Below are 26565 nucleotides of genomic sequence, written 5' to 3' on the forward strand. Positions count from 1 at the left end.
TAAAAACAAACAAACAAACACACACACATGCATTTCTCTTTCTTTTCTAATGCCCCATCCATAGAAATGTGTGTGTATCCAATTTGTGTGCTTGTGTTAAGCTTTAAGTGCAATTAAACTGCAAACTAACCAGAATTTTAATTGGCTTTAAAAAAGGTGTGAAATGTTAGCTAAATTACATTTATTAAAACTGTAAATTTAAATGATATTCGGATTGTGATTCTTGTACGAAAACTCAACTGTTAAATTAAATTCGGATTTTAGTTCGTGTGTAGAAATTGAAGTGAGCGAGAAGTTCATAATGGAGAATCCATTATTTGAGTTTATTTCTATATAATATTTCTTTCAAAATGACGTCTTTATTCAATCCATTTGATAAATTCTTCCATATATATGAATATCATATTTTATATTCCTATTAATTTTCAAGCTTAGAATTCCCAACAGGTTAAAGCCTTACGTACAATCAGGCGCCTCAGTTGAAGAACTTGACTTAATAAAAGTAAACAACGCTGAAATGTGTGAAATTCAATAATAGTTAGCTGATTGTTAAAAGCGTTTTTTATAGCTTGAATCAAGTCAATGCGCATTAGCATCAACAATGCACAATGAAATCACATCAAGCATAAACCTATTAAAGTTTGTTACCCAAAAAAAAAACCAAATGCTGTTGACGTCAATGTATTTGTGAATGGCACGTGCTCAGTTGGGAAAACACTGAAAAACTTATCAAACAAAGAGTTAACCCCCTGTAGTGTACCCTCCTCTTCTTCTCTCTCACTCACTCTCTCTCTCTTGCTGTTGAGTTGTAGTGTTATCTTAGTTGACAACCTGCAAAGCCGCGAGCGCAAATCTATTTAGAAGGCAGACACGTCAGCGATGCACAAAACTTTTAGCCAACATATGCAAAACTACGTCAAAACTATTCAGCAAGAGAGAGAGAGAGAGAGGGAGTGAGAGGGAAAGTGAGTGAGAGAGAGAAAGAGAGGAGGCGAAGGAGAATAGACTGGCAGTGCCAGAGCCAATAATGTAAAATCGCATAACACTTCACAACTGTCAAACAAAGGAGAGAGGGAGCTGGGAAGAGGCTTGGCGGGGGGTGGGCTAAAGGCCGCCCATAAGCCACTCAAAAAGTTGGCAGCCAATGCCAATGAGAGTATGACAAGGATAGGGATTGGAATGGACACGAGCTGGAGGATGAGTGTAGCCTGATGCAGTGGCAATGGTTGGGGCCAAAAGGAAAATCATTTGATATAATGACACTTGTCGTCGTTAGCGTCAGCCTCAAGAGTGGAAGTAGAGCAGAGTGTGTCTAAGAGAGAGAGGGAGAGGAAGAGAGTGTAAGAGAGAGGGAAAGAGTAAGAGCGAGCGTGTGAGAATGGAAAGCTGCCTGATAAAGCGCTTAAAGTCTCACGCATTGAGGCTCTTACCAATTTTCCAGCCACACGCAATTGGCCTGCAGCTATACTCAGGTGCGCCTGTGTCTGAGTGTGTGTGTGTGTGTGTGTGTAGTCCAGGAGCGGATTTGACTGTGCGCTTTGTGTTTGGGCGCTCATAAGTTTTAACTGCTAATTGAAAGGCAGCGACTCGCCTCAACTGCAAAGTAAACATTATTAGAAGAAGAAGAGAAAAACAGCTAAATATAGCTAGATAGCCGTTTATGCGGTGACCTGCCGCTATTTTCGTGTCCGAATCGTTTAAGGATGCCTCCAGTTAAAAGACGCTGCCAGAAACGAGTCTTTGAAAATAATTAATTGCTAATTGATTTTCGTTTCATTTTGTTTAGTTTTTTTTCTTCTGTATTCTTGCTTTAACAAATTGTTCAAAGCACACGAATTTTTTATTGTCTTGACTTTTAACTTTTGACTCAGCGTCTCATGCCCTTAAAGGTCAATCTGTTAATAAACTGGCACCATCTGCTGTCTGCCATCATAACTTTTTTGAAGGGCCATCATAATTAGCGGCTTATTATAATGTTCAATCCGACCTCCCTCTCTCTGCGCCCCTGCTGAATTAAACAATGTGGAACTGTGCGGCGATTCTCTTGTAATAGCTACGGGCTCTTTGGTTATTTTTCTTAAAGTCTTCAGCTTGAACTTGACAAGCTTTGCTTAATGACAGACTGGCTACTTAAATGGTCTTTTAAATTGTTAAATGCCTCCAACTTAACTTGCAGATTAACATAAATCAACGCGTAGCGCCATGTTGCTCCGGGTTTCTCTTTGCTGCTCTATAAAGTATCTATATGTATTTCCTGATTCGCATTATTAGCTGAGCCCGTCTTTCTGTTGACTTGCCTTTTGGCAAGCCTTGGCATTTCTGGCTTTAAATTGATTTCTTCTATATTTCAAGCCATTTTCCGATAGATAAAAATCGATCTTCGATAAGCGAAGTACACTATAAAATATATAGGTTCTTTCCTAATTTTTCTTTTGTATGTGACTAAAAAACTATAAATATCTGATGCAGGAGTTCAACTAGAATGTAGTTCCCATACATAGAGTTAGCGGCTTTATAGAGAGAAGCTAGAATGTTTGTCCACAACAGCATGGCCCTGGCTTCAACTTCTACCAAATGCTAGGTCACTTTTAAATTACTCTAAATTGTTTAGTATTTTGTTTAGTATATGTTTTCTAAAATATATTTGCGCTCGACTTTGCTGTGCAACTGCAATTGGAGACCCACTTTCGGAATGTCGTGCATTTTCGCTTCGGGAGCCAGAGTCAGACGCTCTCATATTTGGCTTTAACACATTTATCAGCAATCAGCGCGGTGCTTAGTCATTTGCCAGAGACGGACAAGATTAAGCCCTCGTTCGGTACGTTTTTTATTTTTATTATTATATCTTTTTGGCTCCATTCTCTCTGCGCCTTTGTTGTGTACGTTTTGGGCCAATAACTGAGGCATTTGCTATTGCCTTGCCGCTTGGCTGCCGCTGGGTGGCTCATTGAGTGGCTGCTCCACTGCCCGGCCGGGCCAGGCATTGCACCAGCCGTTGTCAATTACCCTACAAACCTCAACTGCTGCTGCAGCAGCAGCAGCAACAACAATTGCAACAACAACAATTGTAGCAGCAACTGCAACAACAATGCAGGCACAGCTGATTGTCTTTCATAATCATCGTTATGCTGTGGCTGCCTCCTGTTGTTCGCGTTGGAGGTGTGTCTAAGGTTGAGACTTTTGCTGACTCAATGCCCGCTGTACCCTCTCCCGCACCACTTCCCTGCTCCCTAACTGCCTTTCCTGCTTATTGCAGCTGCAGCAAAGTTCAAGTGTTGCACAGCTTTTTTTTGCCGTCTCGCATTTTGTTGTTGCTGCTCTTTTTTTTATTTATTTTTTTTTTACTTCGCACTACGCAATTTATTTTATTTTTTTTTTCATATTCTTTTTTCTTGCTGCCATTTCGCAGGTGTGCAACGCTTTCGTGTTGTTGTTTTTTCGCCGCTTCCGTTTGGCTGCCCCTGCGGCACCTAAGCGCCGCCTGCACTCGCACTCGCACTCACTCTCGGCCTGCTTGTCATAATTATTTGCACTTCACATCATCTGCATGTGGCTGACGACAATCTAACTTGGCTTTTTCTCACCCTTTTGCCCAGCCGCAGGCATTGGGCCCCCAGCACACCCAGCACTCTCGTCGCCCAGCTCCCGGTTGCCAGCCATGTCATAATCAGCAATCAGCTTGGACGTGGTCATTATTGCTGCCTTTGCCTCTGCTGCCTCTGTCTCTACCTCTGCTGCTGTCTTTTTGTCTTTGTGGTCAGCTCCTGTAAATTGCCACTAAAAGTGTTGAAGTGCAGCACTTGGTTTGTCATTAAGACTGTCTTTGGTGCGGCGAGGGGATGCAGGGGCTGCACTGTGGCTGGCTTCAACCTTTTATATGCTTATAATATTCATATTAAATTATGCACTCTGTGGGTTTTATGTCTGCGGCTTACACGGCACTCAAATTACACGATGTCCAACGCTTTGGGTTCTTTACGACCTCGTTTCTTGGTCAGAATCTGTTGCCTGGCTCCTAAAACATTTTGCTTAATATACGTATATATATGCATTTTTTTTTTTGGCACCATTTTTGGTCAGAAAGCTTCTCAGAAAACAGCTGTTTGGTCAGGCAAACCTGAGGATTATATTAACTGCTTCCTGGTCTGAAATTTGAGCTTAACATACTCTGAAAACTTCCTCCGTCTGGGTTTTTTTCTACAAGCCAGACGCTAAGTATTTGGTTTTCTTATTGATTGGTAACAGACCGTGAAGCTATTGGGAAACGTTGTTAAGAAATTACGTAAGAACATTTATTGCTTGTTTGAGGCTTACTTTAGAAACCTAGTTTCAATTAAAGTTCCCAATTTTTTAATAAGAGTTTCCAATTTGTCAATCTAATTGATCTAGACTTAAATTACATTTAAGCTTATGCTCAACTTTTTAAAGGTTCTCCTTAACCATATCACAGAAAAAAAGAACAAATGAAATTATATTATTATTTCAATAAATTTGTTGCTTCAAAATCTTTGCTTCAATTTCACATCAACTTCAATTGTTTTCAAGTTCAGTTCCTTTCAACTTCAACCGATTTCTTAGCTTATGTTTAACTTTTAACAAATTCCCAAGACAAATTGTATTTCCCATGTTCAATTATTAAAGTCCTCAATAGTTGTTAGCAAATCTGTTTCAATTCAATTCAACTTCAATTGTTTTCAACTACAACTGCTTTCAACTTCAATCGAATGCTCAGCAGATTATCAGCTGCTTAAATCCTCAATAATTGTTTCTAATATCTGCTTCAATTTAGTTGTATTTTGATTGTTTCAATCTTAAATTTGTTTATTTTAATTTCCCATGAAAAAAGGGTAAATATTCAATGTTTAATTCTGTTTTAATTGAACATACAACAAAAGTTGCTTCCATTTTCATTTCATCTTCAATTTTGTTCAGCTTCAGTTGCTTTTAACTTTAAACGAGCTCTTAGTTAATGTTCCACTTTTAATAGAGATTCACGTTAACAATTTTTTATTTCAAGTTCCCATGACAAAAGGCCATTCCATTGGCATTTACCCCACAATTTCATGGTTCAACATTTCCATTTCAATTTCTGAACTTGAGTGCAAAACAAGAACAATGTAATTGAATAATGATCGTTGCGCCCACTTTTGTTGTTGTTGTTGTTGTGTGCTATCTAAATACGCGTATATGCCACATATTTAACTGGCTTGCCTCCTTGCCACACATACGTGTGTGTGTGTGTGTGTGTGTGTGTGTGTGACCGTAATCAATAAGAAAACTTGTGTTGGCCAAGAGGCACATGTTGGCCCTTTTGTAATGACAAATCGCTTAATTAAAATGCGCAAACGCCCCAATAAATATGCAATCGCATAGTGCAGCATGTTGCATGTTGCATGTTGCTGGTGGCAAGCGTTGCAAGCGTCGCTCAGTTGCAACTCATCGCTCACTCGCTCAATGCTAATAATTGTCTATAATTTTAGTTAATTTATTGCAAATGCTTTCAGCAACATGCTGCGTTGCAAGTCGGCCTTACGTGGCATGTTGCAGCAACATGTTGTTGTTGTTGTTGTTGTCGTCGTGTGCGTGTAATCGAAACCGAAGCGAACCGAATCATTGATTTCCTGCGCATTTCATGAGCTTCGAAAACGAAGACAACGCATCGATTTCACGGCCCAACTCCCCCCCGCACACACACAACACACACTCGCACACACACACACACACACACACACACACACACACTGTGTGCTTAGCTACTTTGCCAGCCTCCGCAGAGATCTCTCGTGCAACTGCAACAGTTTGTACATTTGCTGAACTGGTTCTCAGCTGCTGTTGCTGCTGGCAAAGCCAATGTTTAGTCTGGTTTTGTTTCACTTTTCTCAGTAGTTATAACTACTTTTTTTTTCTTCTTCTGCTTCTTCTCATTTTTTTCACATGTGCTGGTTTCTTTTCCTTTTTGTTTTTTTTTTCTGTTGTATTTAGAACTCGTCAGCGACTTTGTCTGAGAGTTTAACTGCGTCGTCTCTGCGTCTTAAGTTCTCGTTGTGTTTATTTTTTGTTTCTCTGTGCTCTTCTCTCCGCTTCTCTTTCATTTTGAGACATGGAAGTAAAACTAAATTCATTGAACTTTCGCATGAAAATGCTCTCAAGGTTATCAACTTTGCCGCCTGTCCGGTTGCCGATCGTGAAACGGCAACAACAACAACAACAAATGCGACAACAACAACAACAACGTCAGGAGAGGCGTTGACCACGTCGTCGTAGAACGTTGTTCTCTATGGTTTAGAGACTTTGCAAGTACATTCAACCTGACATCACTCCGGCGTTCACTTGCTTTAATACTCTCGCAGAGAGGGTAGTCTAATTATGTCATGCTATTTGGAGGCTAACATCTGTGAGGCCTTAAACCATATACATATATTCTTGATTAGCATCAGTTTTCGTGTTTTTGTTTAAAGCTTAAAACTTTGCATACGTTCGTCTTCCTTCTGCCGGCACAGACCACTATATTATATTGTCGCCATATGCCGATCAATCGAAAGTAGGTTCTTGTATGGACAACTTTTTTGTTTGGCAATTCATCTTGGCGAAACTCTGCATTTGTAAGTTTCAACATACTCCTCATATACATGTAAAATCTTATCAAAATCGGCCCACTATATCATGTAGCTGCCATAGGAACGATCAGTCAAAAAATGAGTTCTTGTAGGAAAAACTTATTTGTTTTCAAGATATTCTAAGCAAACTTGGCGTCTTTAACCTTCCCTCTGCTGCCTACATATAAAAATGTAGTATTTTCAACTCCGACCCATATATCATATAGCTGAGAACGATCGAAAATAAAGTTAATGTAGAGCAAAATGTTCTGTTAGATATATATCCATGCTACTCTGCGCTTTTCTAAGCTGCACAATGCTACTCACATAATAACTTTCCATAAGAGTATTTAGACGTTGGCTTTCCGCCTGCGCCCCTCTCGTTTTGCTGCTCTCAATGCATGACACGCCCCGTGTTTTAGCTGCAATTAACTAGCCCTTGGCATACGTAAAGACCAAAGCCAAAGCAACACTTGAATTTTTAGCTTGGTTTGTTTTCTTGGCGTGTTGTTTTCAATTGATTAAATTGCGTGCCCCACAATGCAATGAAAGGCACATGTGGCATATGAGATATGTCTCGGCCCCACCAGCATCAATAACTAATTTTAGAAGCTGTTACATACAGTTACCCTCCCTGTCGCCTGCTCCCCGCACCTCTCATAATGCCACAATTTGCTGCTTTTATAATTCCCCCAATCTCAGTTCATGTGTGTTTATTTTTCTCACCCTTGACGCATTTATTTTTTTTGTTGCTCAGTTTTGATTTAAGGCCGCACATTAAAATGAAATGGTTTTTTTTTTAATATATTATTTTTACGTGTGTCAGCTTGTTGGAATTTTGTAAGAGCCGCCTCTTCCTCTGCTCTGCTCGGTTCTTATACTTATACATATTTATTTTTCTTAGCACTCATTTATCAAAATATTGCCACATTAATAAACCTCAATAATTTTGCCTTAAAAGGAGCACACAAAATCTTTGACCTTTCAGCATTTATGGATTTTATTATTTATGTAAAATGTGTGTTTGAAAGTTGTTTTTGCTTGCAACTGTAATTCGATTTTCTTTTGGACTTAGATCCAGGAAAATTTTCCTGGAGCCAGACCAAAAAACTAAACCCAACGAATACTTAAATTTTGCTTGTACTTGTGTAGCTGAAGTGCCTTTGCCATAATTACGTGGTAGCTTGGCTACCTCAACGTGTCTTATTTGTTAACCAAACTTCTCGCTGTTAAACAGCATAATTACATGCCACAAATGCAACTGCAACAGCAGGTAGACAAGACACGACCAAACGATTGGACAGACTCGACTCGAGGGACGTACAAGTTTTGTCTAACTATTGCGTGTCAGTCGGAGTTACATAGTTGCAGTCCAGTTGACTGACTGACTGTCTGTCTGCCTCTCTCTGCTGCTGCAGTTCTGCCTGACAGCCCTTTCATGTGCATACAACATTTTGGTATAACTCTTTCCACGACAATTTTGAATGCCAGACACGAAAAGAAAAGCAAATGAGACGAACGAAGCAGGTGACTTCCTGTGCCCAAACTACTTACATATGTAAATGCACAGTCAGCCTCGTTGAACCTCGGCAGAGTCCAGCTGCTAGTCAAAAAAATACTCATTTTATGCCAATGCACGTATTTTTGTTATTTTTTTCAATAGATAAAAGAAATTTGTTGTTAAGTTTTTTGGGGTGAACCCTACGAAGAATCAAAATGAAAACACAAATCAATTCGAAGTAAGCAGATGAAGACAAAGCAATTTATATCACTTTTTGTTTATTCATTTTGAACGTGTATAATTCCCAATTTGTTCAAGCGTAGATTTTGGTATAGTATTTTGGATTTAATTTCTGTATGCATTTTAGACTTTTGTAATTCGCAAGTCGTTAAAGCGTATATTCGATAAAAGTGCTAGGGTTTCTTTGGAAGTGAAACATAAAAAATTAAAGCTAGGAAGTCAGAAGTGAGAACTAAGAAGTAATTAAGAAGCGAGAAGTAAGATGTGGGAAGTTAAAAGAGAGCTCTAAATAGATATCATTCTTTTATATTGCCATATATCTCTGAGAAAAGATGATTAACTGATCACTCAAAAAATGATATAAAACTTCATGCATGCATAGTCTGGTTTCTATGGAAATATGTTTAATTATAATTAAATTGAAATTAAAGCTATTTTGCATTTAATTTGTTTACTTTTATTAAACGAAAACACTTTTAGAAACTCTAGAATTCTCTGGAATCATCGTGTAATCTTTAATTGCGCATTGCCAACTACACTTAGTAAATGTTTTTAACTTATAATCTGTTTGTTTTTTATTCAAAATTAAAAAGAAAAAAAAAAAACAACAACTTAGACAACTGGTATTGTAATTATTTATATACAATTATTTATATCAATCAAATATTGTCGACATATATATTGATTATTAATTGTAATTGTTCGCCAAGCTTTCTACGGTTAAGAAGGATGGAAAATCGTTTTTCCGACAGTTTTCCATCACTTATCCAACTGTCTTTGTGCGTAGCGATTCCTCTTCTTGCTGCTACTTAAGCAAGTTAAAGTTTACAGTTACATCTTTTTGCCTTTTAACAAATCCTTCATTTCCTGCTGTTGCTTCTTCTTTTTGCCGAGTGGTTGGTAAGGGGTGAGGGGGGCACTGCTGCCGCTTGTGGCACTAGCCAAGGCTCAATTATGTTGCCTTATCGTCTAATTGTGACAGCACACGCCCTGTCCTTGGGCACAGCTTTTGTTGTGTGGCATGTGGCATGTGGCAACGTCGACATCCGCTTCCGTTTCGTAGCAGCGCATTTCAATATACAACATGTAGACAACTTAAATGGTAATTAAATGTATAAAAGAAATTGTTGCAACATATTTTCTTAAAGCTTAAAACGAACTGAAATTGTTCAATGTGGAATTTTCAAAGAGAGCAGCAGCCAGTTCCGGATATGCACAAAATGCATAATTATAGATATTACGTATACGTAATGGCTTTAAGCCTCGTTCGCCAAGGGCCTTACGGGCACGCACAGCAACAGAGACAACAACAACAACAACTGAAACAACAGCAAAAACAATCAAGACAGGAAAAGGCGTTGAAAGTAAACTTGGCTGACAGGCGACAAAACGCAATGAGCGGGCGGCGAGGCGAGTTGCAAATGGGCGCGGCTGAGGCATAGAACTTGACTATGGCTAAAATACCAGTTTGCAACATGCAGTTGCTGTTGTTTGGCATTCATTTATTTAACTATTTATTTATTTTGCATTTGTCGTATCTCTCACACGCTCTCTTTGTCTCTGTCTATCTCTTTCTTTCTGCTTAGCTGCTGTCCCGCTGTTAAGTTTACAGGATTTCTAACAGCTGTTGTTATTGTTGTTGTTTCTTCTGCAAAAAGTCTTAAGCAGTTGTTGTTGTTGTTGTTGTTGTTGTTGTTGTAGCCTTTTCTTTCGTTTCGTTTTGCTTCGCTTTAATTTGGTAGTGTCTGCTTTAACGGTTTCCATAGAGCTTTGATACGAGAAGCTGCAATTGCAAACAGTTATAATTACACAGCTGACTTACAGCGCATGAGGAATGAGTCAGTGGGCAAGGGGCGAGGCAGCGCGAGTGGGAGTGGGAGCGGTAGAGGGGGGGGGGGGGTCAATATATAATCACATCAAAACTAATCAGCAATCAGCAGCGTTGCACATGACAACAAAAACAGACAGTCAAACGACACTCATGATGAGCATGATGATGATGATGATGCTGGTGGAGATGATGAGCATGATGATGATGATGAGCATGATGATGATGATGATGATGATGATATTGAGGGAGTAGGGCAGTTCAATTTTATGTCTGTATGCACTCATACACTTGTAGGCAAAATAATATGTACATTATGATCAGGCTGATGAAGTTGTTGAAGACGATGCAAAAATGATTAGAACACACACTTGTGGTCAGAATAACTAACACAACTCATGCTGATGATCAAGATGATGATGATGATGATCATATTGAAAATGTTTACAGGTGCTTTTTGCATGCACACACACACTTGAGGTCAAAATAATAAGTACACTATCAGAGCTTGTTACTTCGACGATGAACATATTGACGGGGGGAGGGCGGTACACTAGTGGTCAAAATAATGTGCACATTGTCATAACTTGTTTATAATAATATCATATAATCAAAAATAATAACATAATATATAAAAATATCATATAATATATAATACAAATTCTTGGTAAAATATGAATCTGATTTATTGGAAAGTTGTATCTCAAGATTCGTTTGATTCAATAATGCCATACATTTTCAGTCGTATCTCTAATTTATACAGCCCAGTTTGATTGCATTTGGGCCAAAACCTAACTGCCGATGACTGTACTTAGCCGTATGTCCATGTTCGAGTTGCAATTAATCATTAAGAGCAAACAGAATTTCATTCATTGATCGGGCAGAAGTAACGCCCACAAGAACAACCAGAACAACCAGAACTACAACAACAACGGCAACAACTTTTATCGATTTTGTGTTCTGGCGACAACTCAAAAAGTTGATTTTGTAAATGCATTTTGTTTGTTTGCTGCCACTTTGGCCTGAAGCTTGTTTAATTAATGAGTAGAGTGTATGTGTGTGTGTGCGTGTGTTTGGAGTGTGTGTAAAGTGTGTGTAGAGCTCTGCTGCCAGATAAAGTGACAATTTGACTGCCATTGTAATGTTCACATAAAACATTATATTTTATTTAAAGTTTTTACTCTTTTGAATGGTTTTTCTATTCGACTTTCGGTTTTCATCTGCAATTCGAACTGGTTTCCAGACACATAAATTATGACTACACTTGTCTACCAAAAACCAAAAACCCAAAAAAAAAAAAAAAAACTAACAAAATATATGTTTGATCCAGTCAATGATTTGGCCAAAAAGCCGCCGACATGGCGAAACGATTTAAGATTTGCGATCTTTAGCCCGAAACTTCGTTGTCGTTTAAACGTTATTTATGACACTTGCCACATGATTTGCTGGCTAAAACTCATAAAGCTGCATAACTGAATTTGGCTCTTTTCCATATTTACGACTATTTGCAGCGCATAAAACAGTTTATAGATTAATTAAAATGTCGTTTTCTCTCTCTTTTCTACTTGCAGGTAAGCGAAACACTTGATTGTAATATATGGCTCAAGAGTCTGGTCGGGCACAGGTAGGCGCCGCCTTTAAACTGTGTGAAATTGTAGCTGATTTTATATTGCTCTGCACTTGTATTTAATATCACATTTCAGCTTTAGAGAAGTGGAAATTTATTTCAATTAAAATACTTTTATTGAGGCTATGAATTTTTTCAATACTTAAAGAAAAACTTTAAAGATGCCGGAAGTAGAAGCAGCTTTATTAACTATTTTATAAAGATGGATTAAAGCTCTTCAGATCAAAGCTTAATAAATCGTTTCATAAAGTTGGGTTAAAGCTGTTCTGATCTACGCAGAATGAACTTGTCATAAAGTCTGCCTCATTTTAAAAAATGTAACAAGCTTACAGTCGTCTAGTTCCGCCTGTTTGAGGGTAAAAATATGTAGCACTTTTTTAATTATTTTCAAAAACTTCAAAGAAATCGAAAGTTGGAAGAGTCTAGATAAATTTTGGTTCAATTAGGTGTTTCATAGTCTTACATTAGAGCAGAGATCCCTGAAATAATAGCCCAATCTCTACACATTTTCTCATAGGCTTCTTCTTTCTCAAATAAAAAACTACAAAAAACAGCTGCAATTGCAGCGAATCCGTAAATCGGAATAACCTAAGTTGATTTGGGTTTAATTAGGAATACATTAGAGTATTCATCCCACAAATCATTAGCCTAATCTTGTAACTTTTTCTCTGAATCTCCATTTACTTCTGTTTTTTTTTTTTTTTATGTATATTGCTCCGAAATTGTAATCTGTATTATGACTTGCACATCAAACAAAAATTTTACACCCTTTCATTATTTTCAAGCAATGAAACGAAATCGAAAGTCGGAATAGCCTAATATATTGATAATAGAAAAGCTATTTCGTGTACTTACATTATAGAAGACATTCCAAGAATAATCAGCCTTATCATGTAATTTTCCCCTCTCAATCTCCATTTTTGTTGTCTCTCAATAATAAGTTGGCTAAATTGCATCAAAATCGTAAGTCGGAATGGTCCTGATGGCGCACAGCTAATGTTAATTTAAGTTTAATTAGGTTTCTAATAGACTTACATTAAAGAAATTATCCCCCAGCATTTATTAGCCCCATCATTTTATATGTCTTCTCTCAATCTCCACACGTATCTCTCACAAAAAGCAGAAATTCTTTAAATTGCAACGAAATCGTAATTCGGAACATTCCTCGATTCGCGCTCATATAATTGCATTTACATGACTTGCTCATTGACCGATTTGATGATTAATCATTGAAAATAAATATAAACTCGAGTTTTTTGTACACTTCGAAACGTGCAATTGCGACGATTGTCGTTTTTTGTTGCTTTTCCTCATTTTTTTTTTGGGGTCTTTGGCTTTGCTTATCTTATCCACGACTTTCTGGCTTTGGAGATACTACGCTCAGTTCCATCTGGTTCCTTTTTTATTTTTGGGGCCATCGCATTTATTTGTCTAACGCAACTCAAATGACTAATTTGCCTTTGATTATTTGCCCTCTACGTGCGCTCTTCTGCCTCACCTGCGAGTGCATTGAACTCTGCTGCGTATACGATTCACTTATCTCTCTGTCAGCAAAAATATGAGAGAAAGAGAGAGAGAGAGAGAGAGAGAGAGAGAGAAAAAGCCACAAAAACAAACGAATGGTCAAAGCTGGGAAAAGCCATTTCGGTTGTTGCACAAAAAAAAATCGAATTTTTCCCAACTTTTTGTTTTTTTTTCGGTTCGGAATCAGACCCCATTAAAACACCCACGCAGATGGCCATAAATCAGCTGAAAATCAAATGGAATTCGGATTGATATATGGTTAAAGTTGTGACTTGTTACAATAAGCTGTTAATGCGCCCCGAGTACTACAGCGTGAGAGTTCGAATATCCATTATCAAGATTGTTCGAGCACAATTCGAAGCCCATCCCAAACGGCGGGGCGGGGTGCTTGAGATTCGATAACTGTAAAACTCTATGTAATTCCCTTGGGTCCATGGAAACCAAATGTTACAAGTGCAATTTACAATATAAATATTGTGCAACTTGACAATGAATACAAAATTAGCTTGCTCAAATTAGCAAATCACAAATAAAAGCAGCGCATGCTCGGCAAGTAGTTGTCCTATGAGAGATTTCTCTTATTTTTATAATACTTGGTATTATTTCTGGTTCCTGAAGCCTCTTATAGATAAAGTATTATATTCCTTCGTAAATTTGAAGCCTCTCACAAGCTTGTGCACTAGTTGAGCATACCCCAAGCAGAAGTATCTATGCAAACAGGGTATAAAAATTGCTCACGCTTTGTGACGCATGCTGCTGGGGCGGTTGGCGCTTGTTGGGTGGAATAGGTGGCCCAGGGAGGCGTTGGCGTTGGCAGGCAGCTTGACAAGCAGCGCAGAGACAAGCGCACACACACACTCACACACACTCAACAGACTTACTCAACACAACACACACACACACACAGAGACTTGCACAAATGGCAAATGAAAATGCAACCTTGACAAAGGCGGCAACAACAAAAAACCGCGCGCCAAATTACAACATCAACCAGGTTATTGTTGTCATTGCCGAGAGTTTTTTTTTACTTTATTTCTATGCATTCATATACCCTTTACTTTTACAAGGAGAGAAGGCAACTGCGTTAGGCATACAAATTACTTAAGAAGGAATAATGTGACCAGCTTATGCAAAGATCAATTGGATGATGTCACGCTTCGTCGCGAAATTAAAAGTAAATCTTGAAAAAATATTGCCCTTCTTTGCGATTCTCATATGCTCAACTTAGGTGGACACAATTTGATGTGACTTTTTTTTGAGTTGTGTATTTTAAGACTTTATTTAAAAATTAAACTGTCAATGCTCTGCTCTACCTCTCACATTTCTAATTGGTGTTATTATATGCCATCTTTCTACGCGATTCTCATGAATCCAAGTAGGTATTATAGATTTTATTGTGTTTCGTTTTCAGTTCTTTGTTGTTTCCACTGCGTTTGTGCATGTGAAAGAGAGAAAGAGTAGACGAAGAGAGATGGCGAGTGAAACCAAAGAAGCCTGTTAGACGTACATAACAGGGTATAGCCTAGTCGAGCACTCACGACTTAAGCACGTCTATTTGGTGTTATTATTTGCCTTCTGTCGCGAGTTACTTCTGTTGTGTATTGCTTGCGGCTGCTGCAGCTGCTGCTGATGACTGCGCGTTGGCAAGAAGCGGGAACGCGTTGTCATCAGCAGCAACGGCAACGACAGCTACTGCCCGAAAGAGTGCAGTTTGTGATTGTCGTTGTTGTTGTTGTTGTTGTTGTTACCTACTCTTTGATATGATTTAAGTATTTATTTATATATATCTTTTTGTGCATTTGTTTTATTTTCTGGCCGACAACGCGGCAAGCTGACATACAACTGCAGCGGAACGCTGAGCTTGTGGCATGCCACAAGCAGACGATGACGACAATGGCGGGCCGCAGAAACATTGCCCCAAAACGAGCGGCAGGGCGCGAAGCGTGACAGGGCAACAATTGAACCCTGCGAACAAAATAGAATGAGAATTGGGGCCGAGAATGGTTTTGACGATTGAAATTGCGGCCCCCCAAAAAAAGTGTAATGATATCTGGTTATACTTTGCAATTATTTCCGTCAATCCAAAATATAACAGTCCCAGCTCAAAAAAGAGATTACTTAGGGCTAAAGCATTAGAGTAGTTGCAGTGTGACCAGCGCAAGCTTTTTTTAATATCTGGCAACACTCGCCAGTAATAAATGCTGTTGCTTAATTTGTCTGTTCGAAAATTGAATGCTCCAAATATCTATATGCCTACCTAAAGCCACATGCTTCATTTAGAAATTCCCACATGCAATTAGTCATCTTTTATTATATTAATTATGTTCAACTCTTTTACTTGTTCTTGTTGCTAAGGTCACACCCCTTGCCTCTGCGTCACAAATCCTTCCCTTGCCATTTGCGCATCCATGTGTTCGCCACTGCTTAAACCCCCCTCTGCCCGCCCCCTCAGCACACCTATCCAGCCACCCACATGTCATTGACTTTGTGCTGGGCCATAAATTAAAACACAGCCATAAAGACGACTATTTTTAAGTATAATACATAAAACTGTATATGCGCACATTGGATCACAGTATTTATATATATATGTACATATATACATATATTATATATATGTTATAGATATGGCAAGTTTCGTTTGTTTTAGGCTTTAATTCGGTTTTTCTTCTTCTGCTCTATCGATAATGTTGTCTGCGGTTTATGGCATTTAACGACAATTTTTTATTGGTCTTCTTTTTATGAGCTTTTAATGCAGCAGGGCAACACACACACACACACACACACGCACGCATGCCGAGCTTGTGGAGGTTAGGGACGATCGAAACGACAGCGCCCACACGCAAAGATTTCATCATCGGGGGCAGCATGAACTTTTTATTTTATTCTATTTTTTATGTTTTATTTTGGGCGTCGTACACTTGACACAATTCTCAAAACACTTCTCGAAATAGTTTAAAAATAAAATTGGACGACGACGACGACGACGACGCGAGCAATCAACGGTTTTTTGGGCAAGGGGGAGCAAGGGTGAAGCTTTAACGGTGTGCGCGCCGAATCGGTTGCGGCGTGTGAAGCGCGCATAAAATTAAATTTGGGCACGAATATCGACAGCGCGCCGTCGTTCGACCACATGGCGTGGCGCAGCGTCGACGTTGACGTCGACGCTAACGCTGGCGTCAAGCAGCTTGGCAGGGGAGCAGCGCATTGGGTGCGAGTGTGAGAGAGCGCAACTTGGGCAAGGTCATTAAACCATACAAAAGCAAAAGCAGCGACGTCGGCAGCGGGCAGCCGGCAGCGACGCGCCGTCATCGTCATTATCAACGTTTTGCCTGTGCCTCTGCTTGCTCAGCTGTTTGTTATTGCTTGTTGTTGCTGCTGCTGTTGTTTTTGTTGTTGTTGTTGTTGTTGTTGGTGATGGTGCATTTGTTTTGCTTTTATTTCCGCTTGCGCTGCATTTTCAACACATTCGCTAAACTGGAAATACATTTGAAAACTGTAATGCGGCTTTATACAAAAAAAAAGCCCATATATAATTAAACGCACATAGACACGCACACACACATACATATACACACACACGCCCACCAATTCAACGGCCACAGCCTTCTGCGCCAGCTAATTTGCATTTGGCTTTGCTTAGGCGAGCTAAGCTGCGCTTAATTTATGCATTTTTAAACATGTTTAAAATATATGTATTTCTCTACAATTCGTTCGGCATGTCCGCTCTGCCCCTGCTTCTGCCGCTGCTCTGCCACTGCATTTGAAAGCTGTTAGAGAGTGTGGGCTGCTGTGGGAAAATATTATTGCAGAGGCGACAAGTTTCTTGCATAGTTTATAGACAAACACATATATTATTTTGACTTTGGCCCTGGCCATGTCGCTGTGTTTAATTTATTGATTTACTGCGAATTGCAGATGAGCTCTGGCTTAAAAATGCTGTCAAATGCATTGCGGGCAGCGCAGTCGCAGCGCTGCTCTGTAATACGTTTGCATAACCTTTAACAGCTCTCTGCCCGCCGTTTACATAAAAAATGTCAACAATTTCAACGCTCAAACGAATTTGCTAATTAATTAGGCAAACAAAAAACCTAAACGCCCTGGGGGCGTGTCAAGTGGGCGACGTAACAGCGCAAGCGAGTGAGAGTGAAACAGAAGCACTTTGATAATTTGAGACTTGTTGTAAAAAACCAAAAGATTGCAACACTTGAGCAGCGCAGCTGTGGCCCACAAGAATGCGGCGAACTGAGCGAGAGCTCTGAAACTGACACCCGAAGCTCTCTCTTAATTTGCGTGTGTCAATTGGGCGCTGCTGATAAGCACCGTTATCTCTGTTGCCGCCGCTGCTGTTGATTGCTCAAAAATTTGACATTAAATTCGCTAAAATTGTAACTCAAACTTGTTGTGGCATCTGTTGAAAATGTTTTCTTTGCTTGTCTTATGCTAATTTTGCCGTCTGCCCACAAGTTAGCTGAAAATCTTAATTAAATATTTAAATGCGAGCAAAGAAAAAAAAAAGAAAAATAAAAATAAATATATCCAGTTACCAAATTGTTGGCTAGCGGCTTATTAAGTTATTCGTTTTTCTTGGCCAACATTCAGTTGCCAAATGGCTGTTAACGAGCAGCAGCAATAACAGCTGTTAAACAAAAATGAACTCAACTCAACATGAAACAAGAGATATGCAAATATAAGTGGACAGACAAGTGGAGCTCTTAAATTTTCAACCAGCAGCTGTTAATTTCTGCTCTTTGTGGAGAAAGGGGAGGAGGTGAAGTTAACATTGACGGATTTCTGTTCAGATCAATTGAAATTGAAAAATGCGTGCGTTTCAAGCAAATTAAATAAAATCAACAGCAACTGAACAAACAGCAGCTTCAAAGTAAATAAATAAAAGAGCGCGTAAAGAGAGTGAGAGAATGAGGGGAGGGGGAGGGGGGTGCGTTAATGAGCGATGTGCGAAATGCTACCTAAAATAATACACACACATTGCCCGATTGCAATTAATGTCAACGATAAACGTCAAAAGATTATCGCCAGTGTGGGAAAACGCAGCGATTGGAACAGAACAAACACGTAATCAACAGGGGAAACTATTTGCTAAAGAAAAAAAAAAACTAAAACCTTTTAAGTTTGTACATGTAATTGTATTTGTATTTGTTTTGGATTAGACATGGGTATTACTTAGCATTGGTAATTGGATTACCAGGCTTAAACCTAGACCTAGCCCCAGATACTTGTCCGTTTTCCAGGGTAACAATGTCTCTTTAAAAGTCTGTTAATAGATATTGCAATTTTTAAGCCTTTATATCTTGTACCTCTAAAATTGTTAGCTTAAACAGAAAATCATGCACTACTTGGCTTATTTAAGCCGCAATTAATTAAAGTCCCACCCAAAAAAAAAAATAAAATAATTACATTTGGCAGCAGCTCAAGCCGCCTTCCGCCTGCTTTAAGCCGTAATGATTAAAAATAACTTGGACGAAAATACGTGGAATTTAAATCCCTTATTGGATTTGGTTATTCGCATTTGATATTATTGTACCTGTCGCTGCCCGAACGCTTGCGCAAATATTTCCAACAATCCGACTGCGAGGCACAAGCAAACAATTCTCGGGCATATTCAAATATTCGTGCATATCGAAGTTATTTTAACGCAACGGAAACAAAATATTTGCGTGCACAATAACTGGGAAAATGGTGAAAAGGTTTTTCGGCCCAAAGAGGCGACTTAATAAACAAGTGAAAAGCTTTAATTACGAGCTCGTCGGAGCTGCGTTGCCAAAGGCAATTTATTTTCAATATTTATATAGCATTGTAAAGCTGTCTGAGGCAATTTTTAAATAATTGGTTTAAGATTTTGTGCACAAGTATTAACATAACATCTTTTACTAACGCATACATTCCGCGTTCCTAGAGGCTAAGTAGTTAAACATTGGCAAGCATTGCGTATACGTAATATGCGAAATAAACTGAAACCGAGCTTGAAAATTGAAATTTTTAAGCGCAGCTATGCAGGAAAATGGCAGCTAGGGAATATTTAAGTGAAACCAAAGCGAAAAACTTGAAATTATTTCGTTTTTGCCATTTGCCCTGATCATTAAGCAGCTGTTGCACTCATCAGTTTCTGTTGCTTTCCATTCCATTCAATCATCAATCAAAATTTTGTGCTGTGCGTGCGATGGCAACTTTAATGATGCAACTTGCAACTTGCAACTGGCAACCGGCAACTGGCAACTGGCAAATGCAGCAGCAAATTGCCAGCCTGCAGGCAGCCTCGAGCAGTCCCTTGACCCTGAGACGCCTCCCATTCCCATTCATGCAACAGAGAGCTGCGGTCGTCTCTTGCTGCACTTTCGACTAATCCATCAGCAAATGAGCCAACTGCCTTTGGGGGTTGCAAGCTCACACACACACACTCACACGCACTCAGTTACAAAAAAAAAAAAAATGCAATAAAAGCGTTGTTCACGCTGACCCTTCAATTCTGTGGCAGCTCCCTTTCGCCCCAGCCCTTCCTCCATTTGGCACTTTTTGCTGCACTCTCAAGTGCGCTTTGCCCGAGCTGCGCTGTAAGCTCTTTATATACATATATATAATATATATATATACACTTTTTTGCCAGGACTTTGTTGGTCGCGCTCGCTCTCAAAGTGGCCGCGCTTTTCTATCTTTGCCAACTTCCGCTTGCGCCTCGCCCCGCGCTGCCCTCTGGCTGCGCATTGATGTGCAAAGTTTTTATGACGCATTCGTGATTTCTTCTTTTATATATACATTCTTCTCATTTTTTTTTTTTTTCATTTTATTTAATGCTGCACTGCGTCCATTTTGATGTTAAGGCCTTTTGTCCTTGCCTCAAGTGTTGACAGCGCTGTGGTTTTTCACGATTTTACTTTTTGCACTCTTGTTGTGGCTTTAAATTAGCTTGCTTCACTTCGAAAATTGTTAAAGTTGCTTAGAGTGCATTAAAATATTTTATAAAAATTAAAAAAAAGCGACTGGAGATGCGGGGCATCGATCCCCGTACCTCTCACATGCTAAGCGAGCGCTCTACCATCTGAGCTACATCCCCTTGTGTGCGAGTGACCGCAATGGCAGCACATGAAACGAATCAAAACTAGCAGAGAGCATAAGGTGGTGGCGCGCAAGAGAGCGGCGCACATTAACAGCGATCGCCAGTTTGGCTGTTATGCTATTTACTCACTCCCACGTTGCTTATGCTGCGCCTATAAATAAACGCACTCGATAACAGCTGATTAACAGACTTGTATTGACAATGCTCACTCACTCACACTTTGACTTTCTCTGCAAGCAGCTGCTTGCTAATTGGGCATGTAATTTGCAATATTATGTGAATGTGTGTGTGAGTGTGTATGTAGGGTAGCTACTTTTGTCGCCGTGCTCAATTACTGCTAATTAGCAGCACTGTTATTGTTGATTAAATATACACAGAGCACGCGAGAGTGTGAGACCATATGTTTATATGTAGCTGCAGCTATGTTAAAAGCTAGCCAACCTCACTCTCTTCCTCTCCCGCTTGGCACACATTATAATATCAGTTGCAAAATTAGGTCACAGCACGCTGCTGATAATTATGATGATGATGAACAACGTTGTCGAACGTGTTTGTTGTTGCTATCTGTCAGCTGCTGCTGTTGCTGCCGCTGCTGGCTTCACAATTGCAGCAGCGTCACAGCAGCAGCAGCAGCAGCAGCAGCTGTTCCCCATTTACTTTCAATATGCGTTTTAGTTTTTATTTTTTGCTTCAATTTTTTTGCACGCTGTTCTTCATCTTCTCGGGCTGCCTCTGAATTGCCAACACGATTTGGGTCACAATCGTTGTCGTTGCCTGTGACGTCAGAGCGACGTCTAGTCGCCCGACCTGTTAACATGAATTTCTGTCGTTAACAGCAGGCGGCTGTAGGCTAATTTAAAGAGCGAAATTGACGTATCAGAAGTAGGTGGCTCTGCGGTTGGGATAACCGCAGCAGCAGCAGCAGCAGCTGTTTGATTTATATGCAACGGTTTCTTTTTTATCAGTCGCAAACGTGGCGCAAGTTATTGCAACAGCTGCGTGCGCATAACTGAAACTCTCATATGAAACGTGCCCAGACCCAGCTGGACAGCTGGACAGCCAATTTCCGACCGGTGTCCCAAAAATACACACGCACAAAGCCAAAGCCGAAAAACAAAAACCAAAAACCGAAAACCGAAACCCTGTGCTAAAACTTCTGCTTCATTAGCGGCATTTGTGTAGAGGGGTGAGTGGGTAGGGTTAGGGGTAGGTGGGGGGTGGGGGGTGATGCCACAAGCAGTGTGGCTTGTGGCTTGTATAATTTATGGCTCACCTTATATAACGAAAAACTCTTTTGGCCTACATACTTGTCGTATGCGTAATGTCGTTAAATAATGCCACATGCCACACGCACACACACACACAACAACACAGCGACAACACACGTGATTAATCGCATTACTAATCAATACAAATGTCACTCAAGCGCTGACATTTGAGATTTGTGGCCAGTTGTTGTCTCTTTGGTCTCGCATTACGCATACGCACAGTAGTCCAAACTGTCTGTTATTGTTGTTGTTGTTGTTGCTCTCTATTGTCAATTAACTGGCGTGTAAATTGACTTAACCTGCAAAAAGAAATAAATGCAAAAGACAAACTTCAGCTGCAGACACGTTTGCACAGATTTCGCCAACAATTTTCCAGCATTTTTCACATTGTTAGACCCACAAACATTTTGGCTATTGATAACCTGGCTCTAGTTGTTGTTGTCCATTATCATGTCACTTTTTTTTTTTTTCTTTCGTTTGTTAACAACTGTTCGTGCTGCTTGACGTTGACTGTAGTCAGCTGTGTGTGTTGTTCAGTGTGCGCATTGTTTCCATTATCAGCACAAGCTTTTTAGCTGATATCCGGGCTGACAAGTGGGCATGGCCAGCCAGCAATGGCCGCTAATTAATGTCGCGTGTTGTAAGAAAATGCACAAAATACGTCACAATCGCCAATGGGAATAAGGTCAAACGGGGCTTAATACAATAACAATAAGCAACCCCTCGACTCTGGTTGGCCCGCAGGGTTGCGGGCCGGAAACGCGTTGCCATTTCCGTTTTGATTACACTTCATGGCTGGAGGGTTGCCATTTTCCGGCGCATTCGTACTATTTTGCCTTTCACCTTAACGGGAAATTGTTTGCTGGCGTGAAAAGTTGCCGCAAATAAATTGAAGTGAAGTGAAGTAATAGCCAAAATGGGCGTGGTTCCACGCTACATTCGGGCCAAATCACGTAGCCCCAGTTTATTCTACTTGCTTTTACGCAATTACAATTTGTGAGCTCACGTTAATCTCATTTTCTGTTCTGTTCTTCTCATTGTGCGGCTGCGTTTTCTTATCACTCGTAAATCAGCATAATTGACTCTAAAAACAAGCTAAATAAAGCCAAATAATGCTAAATATGTGCACACATCACTAACTGAAATTTGTTACCTTCAGTTAATCTGCTTTATGCAATGCGTTAAGAGTTTATCCTTTAAATTTTCACAGCTCTTCGCTAATTTCCAGCAGCACGACATTAACAAACATTTCGAAATAGGTTTATGAGTCTTTGAGATGTTAAATAATATGATTCGGAAAGTGAATTCCCACTGGAAATTGTTTAGTTTATCAAGTGCGTGAACTGTGGGAAAAAAACACTAATTAGAAATAAACAATCGCTTTAAATTATTAAAAAAAAATTATGTATAAATATATACTATATATATATCCTCTTTTCCACGACATTTTCATCAAACTCAACATTTACGAGCTTAACCAGGTCTTTCAAATGACGCATACGCCCAGTTGTGCACCTTTGACAAAATTTGCGTTAAATTTCTACAATAAACTATTTTGGTTTATCGCACTTTTCACATTTGACTGTCCGTATTCATAATGTACAGCAAAATAGCTTGTTGTACGTAAAGCTGCGTGTTAAATTTCAGCTTTTAATAACCAACTTAAATTGAAATTAATTTAAACAATTTCTGTTGTAAATTTCGTGTGGCATAAGTCAACCGAAAGCTGCAAGAGATTTACATTTTGATTGCATTTTATTGTCAATGCCAGAATAAAAACGACAAGAGTTCTGAAATGTTGTGATAATTTACAAGTATTTCCATAAATTTGCAACAAAAACAAAAAATTCAAATAAAACAAAAAAAAAACAAAAAGAAAACAAACGAACTCGAAAGCCCAGCCCCTGGGCACACACAAATGTTTAATGCATATTTAAATACGCGTAGCGCCAAAGGAAGTTGGATTAATAACGCACACCCTGGCCAACTGTTCCAAGCGAGCGTATTAGCTAACAGCAGCAGCTTGACTAATGACAATTTATAGGGTATCAAGCGACGGGTGTATTCTGCTATCTTTAATTCCGAGTGTCATTATCGCTAGTGATTATCATTCGAGTCTGGCATTTGATATCATGACATGTGCGTGTTGAATTTACAAATAAGTAAAAGCTATTTAACAGAGGCAAAAAAAAAAAATACACGACAACTGACTAATAAAAAAATTGTGGAAAAAAGCGAAAAACCGCTCATAAAATTATTTGACATGTCGCAGCCTGCCCTGTCCCCTGTGTTCTTTGTCCCTTTGCCCTTTGTCCCAGTGCCTAATGTGAAAACTATGACGCCAAGCGCAGCACGTTGACAAATTGCCAGTTGACATTTGTGGCATGCATAATAAACAGCATACAATATTAATCAGATATACATCTACAAATGTACATATATAAAATCACATTTAATGCATTTTGTCGTTATGAGAGAGGATTTTAAATGTTAGAGCTTGCTGCATAAAAACTATTTAATAATTACTTGAATTATAATAGCTTGAATTTTGTGCAGATTGAAATGTATATATGGCTATATAGATATATATTTATATAAGTTTTATTTATATGCTTGTATTTTCCTATACCAAAATCGCATGCAAAGCTCTCTTTCAATTGAGCTGACATTTTTTACATGCTGCCGTACTCTGCGATTCTCATGAATTCAAGTGAGCCTTGCAGCTCTTCTATGTATATGTATATGTACATGTACATGTATATATATGTATATGTAATGTGTATGTGAATAGTCCTATTTTATTCGTAGCTAGACTGGCTCCTATTTATACTGTTTATCAAAAACTTCTAAGGTTTTCCCATAACTTATCACGAATGTTTGGGGTCGAGCTGCCTTTAAGGCATTCAACCATGCTTATTTGGTTATGGCCACAATCTTACGTTGCTTGGGGTTGATTGATTATTCCAATTTATTCACAGCGTATGGTTTTTAACAATTTATTCATGGCTGATTTATCAGTTATCAGCGCCGATCTGCTTTGCTGGCTTACAAAGCAGCTAACATTTGTCTAATACATATATGTATATATGCCTCATAATATAACTGGTATACATTATTTCACAATGAAAATTGTTTGCATTGGCTGCGTCACGCGCAGCAGGGGCAGCATAACCTTATAAATTATTGAGGGCATAACTGAAGGATTGCGCGCTTAGTCCATGTGAGTCCTTGTACGCTTGGCTGGATGGCTGGCTGACTGCCACCTGCCTCCTGCCTGGTAGCCTTTACGTGGCTTATCATCAGCTGCGCCGCATTGTAACAAGTCTTAGTTGGACGTCATGGCTCTGTGTAGAGCCAACTTGCTGCGTGCTGTCTGTTGCATGCAACTCCATTGAAAGCGTTTGCCTTTGTTTGACGCACAAATTGCATACAAATCCCCTTCCTGCCCCATTGAATACACTAACGAGCGCCACAAGGCGACAGCTGTCCTATAACTGGTCAATATGCTGATGTTTCGGGCAGCCATTGATTGGCCCGTAAATCCAGCGCAAAGGCTGGCAACGCCAGCTTGCCTTTAAAAATATTGCTGGAAATTGTGCCTGGCTTGGAAAATTTTCCTGGAAAGTTTCTGTTATTAATTGCCTGCAGAATCTTTGAGCCGATTTATGTCAACAACACACACACACAGACACACGTAGCTGTGCCATAAATTTGGCGGCAGCTAAAATGTGTGGCACGGATTTAGGCGTTGCCACTTTGCCGTAAAATCCTATTTTATTTTCAATTTGTCAGCAATGTGCGGCGTGCCCCAAGCTGACAGCAAGAGTTGCCAAATAAGAAGTAAGATATATGTATATATAAGTATACCATATATATAACATATATAAAGTGTGTCTGGCCTCGGCCATATGCCACAACAGAGCACACAGCGCCTGCTATTAACTTATTAGTGCAACGTGGCGTATGCGCAACTTGGCAACCTGCCGCTTCGGCTGTGTGTACTGTGTGCTTTGCTATGTTGTGTGGGTCGCACAAAAGTGTAGCAAAGGAAACAATGACAGCTTGTCATGTTTATAGCACACACAAGCGCACACACACACACACACACACGCACAACCCAGCTGGTGAGCTCAAAAGTCGACTACACTTTCCTTTTGCTTTTTATGCAAACACGCGTGCTCGTCTCTTTGTCTCACTGAGCGCAGCAGCCTTGGCATATACGCACACACTTCACACCCACACCTACTCACACACACACACACACACCTTGACTTCCTTTTCGCCTTTTGTCATTGTCACTGGCATATGAGAAATGTGCTGGCGTTTTACATTTATAGTCGGTATTACGCGTTCCGGCATGTAACTCATCTTGTGCCTGGGCAACCAGTTTATTTTAATCAGATTGTTTCTGTTATTTTTTTTTGTTTTCTTGTTGCGCATTCGCCACTCGACTTGAATTTTAATCAATTTTATTTTTCCACCTGACGCATTTTCTAATGAGAAAACGCGCGAGCGACGAGCGTATGCCTTGAAACATTCTTCCAGGAAAATCAACAGCCAGGAAATTGCCAAAAAGCTTAGCCAGCTGTATAAAATATAAAAATTGCCTAAAAATGACAAAAGAAGCGGCAGCTATGTGACTGGCATACACAAAAGGCATTTGGCACTGAATTGAAAGCCTCAAAAAAGTCACAAAAAATGTGGGCTGGACGTTGGTGCTAAGCCCCGAAAGGTTATTGTAAAAGGCAAAGCATGACGAGCGCATGAGAAGCGCAAAGAGAGGCGCTTGTCCCTGGGCGTAGCTAATAAGCGGCATGCATAGAGCGGGCGCGTTAGCAGAGTTAAAGCTGTGTATCATTAGTTGTGGCTGCCGCACGGAAAGTTTTTGGTTAATAATTACATAATT

At 39.6% G+C, this 26565-nt stretch overlaps 1 protein-coding gene and 1 non-coding gene across 3 annotated transcripts in view; one reads left to right on the plus strand and one right to left on the minus strand.

The window, feature by feature from the left end:
• Nucleotides 1-26565, plus strand: part of nmo (serine/threonine-protein kinase nemo) — an 88416-nt gene that overhangs the window by 34550 nt on the left and 27301 nt on the right. The window lies entirely within an intron of this gene.
• TRNAA-AGC (transfer RNA alanine (anticodon AGC)) lies at nt 20316-20388 on the minus strand. Its single transcript has one exon. It is a non-coding gene; the product is annotated as a tRNA-Ala (tRNA).

This window comes from Drosophila virilis, chromosome 3, assembly GCF_030788295.1.
Source record: "Drosophila virilis strain 15010-1051.87 chromosome 3, Dvir_AGI_RSII-ME, whole genome shotgun sequence".
Classification (NCBI taxonomy): domain Eukaryota; kingdom Metazoa; phylum Arthropoda; class Insecta; order Diptera; family Drosophilidae; genus Drosophila; species Drosophila virilis.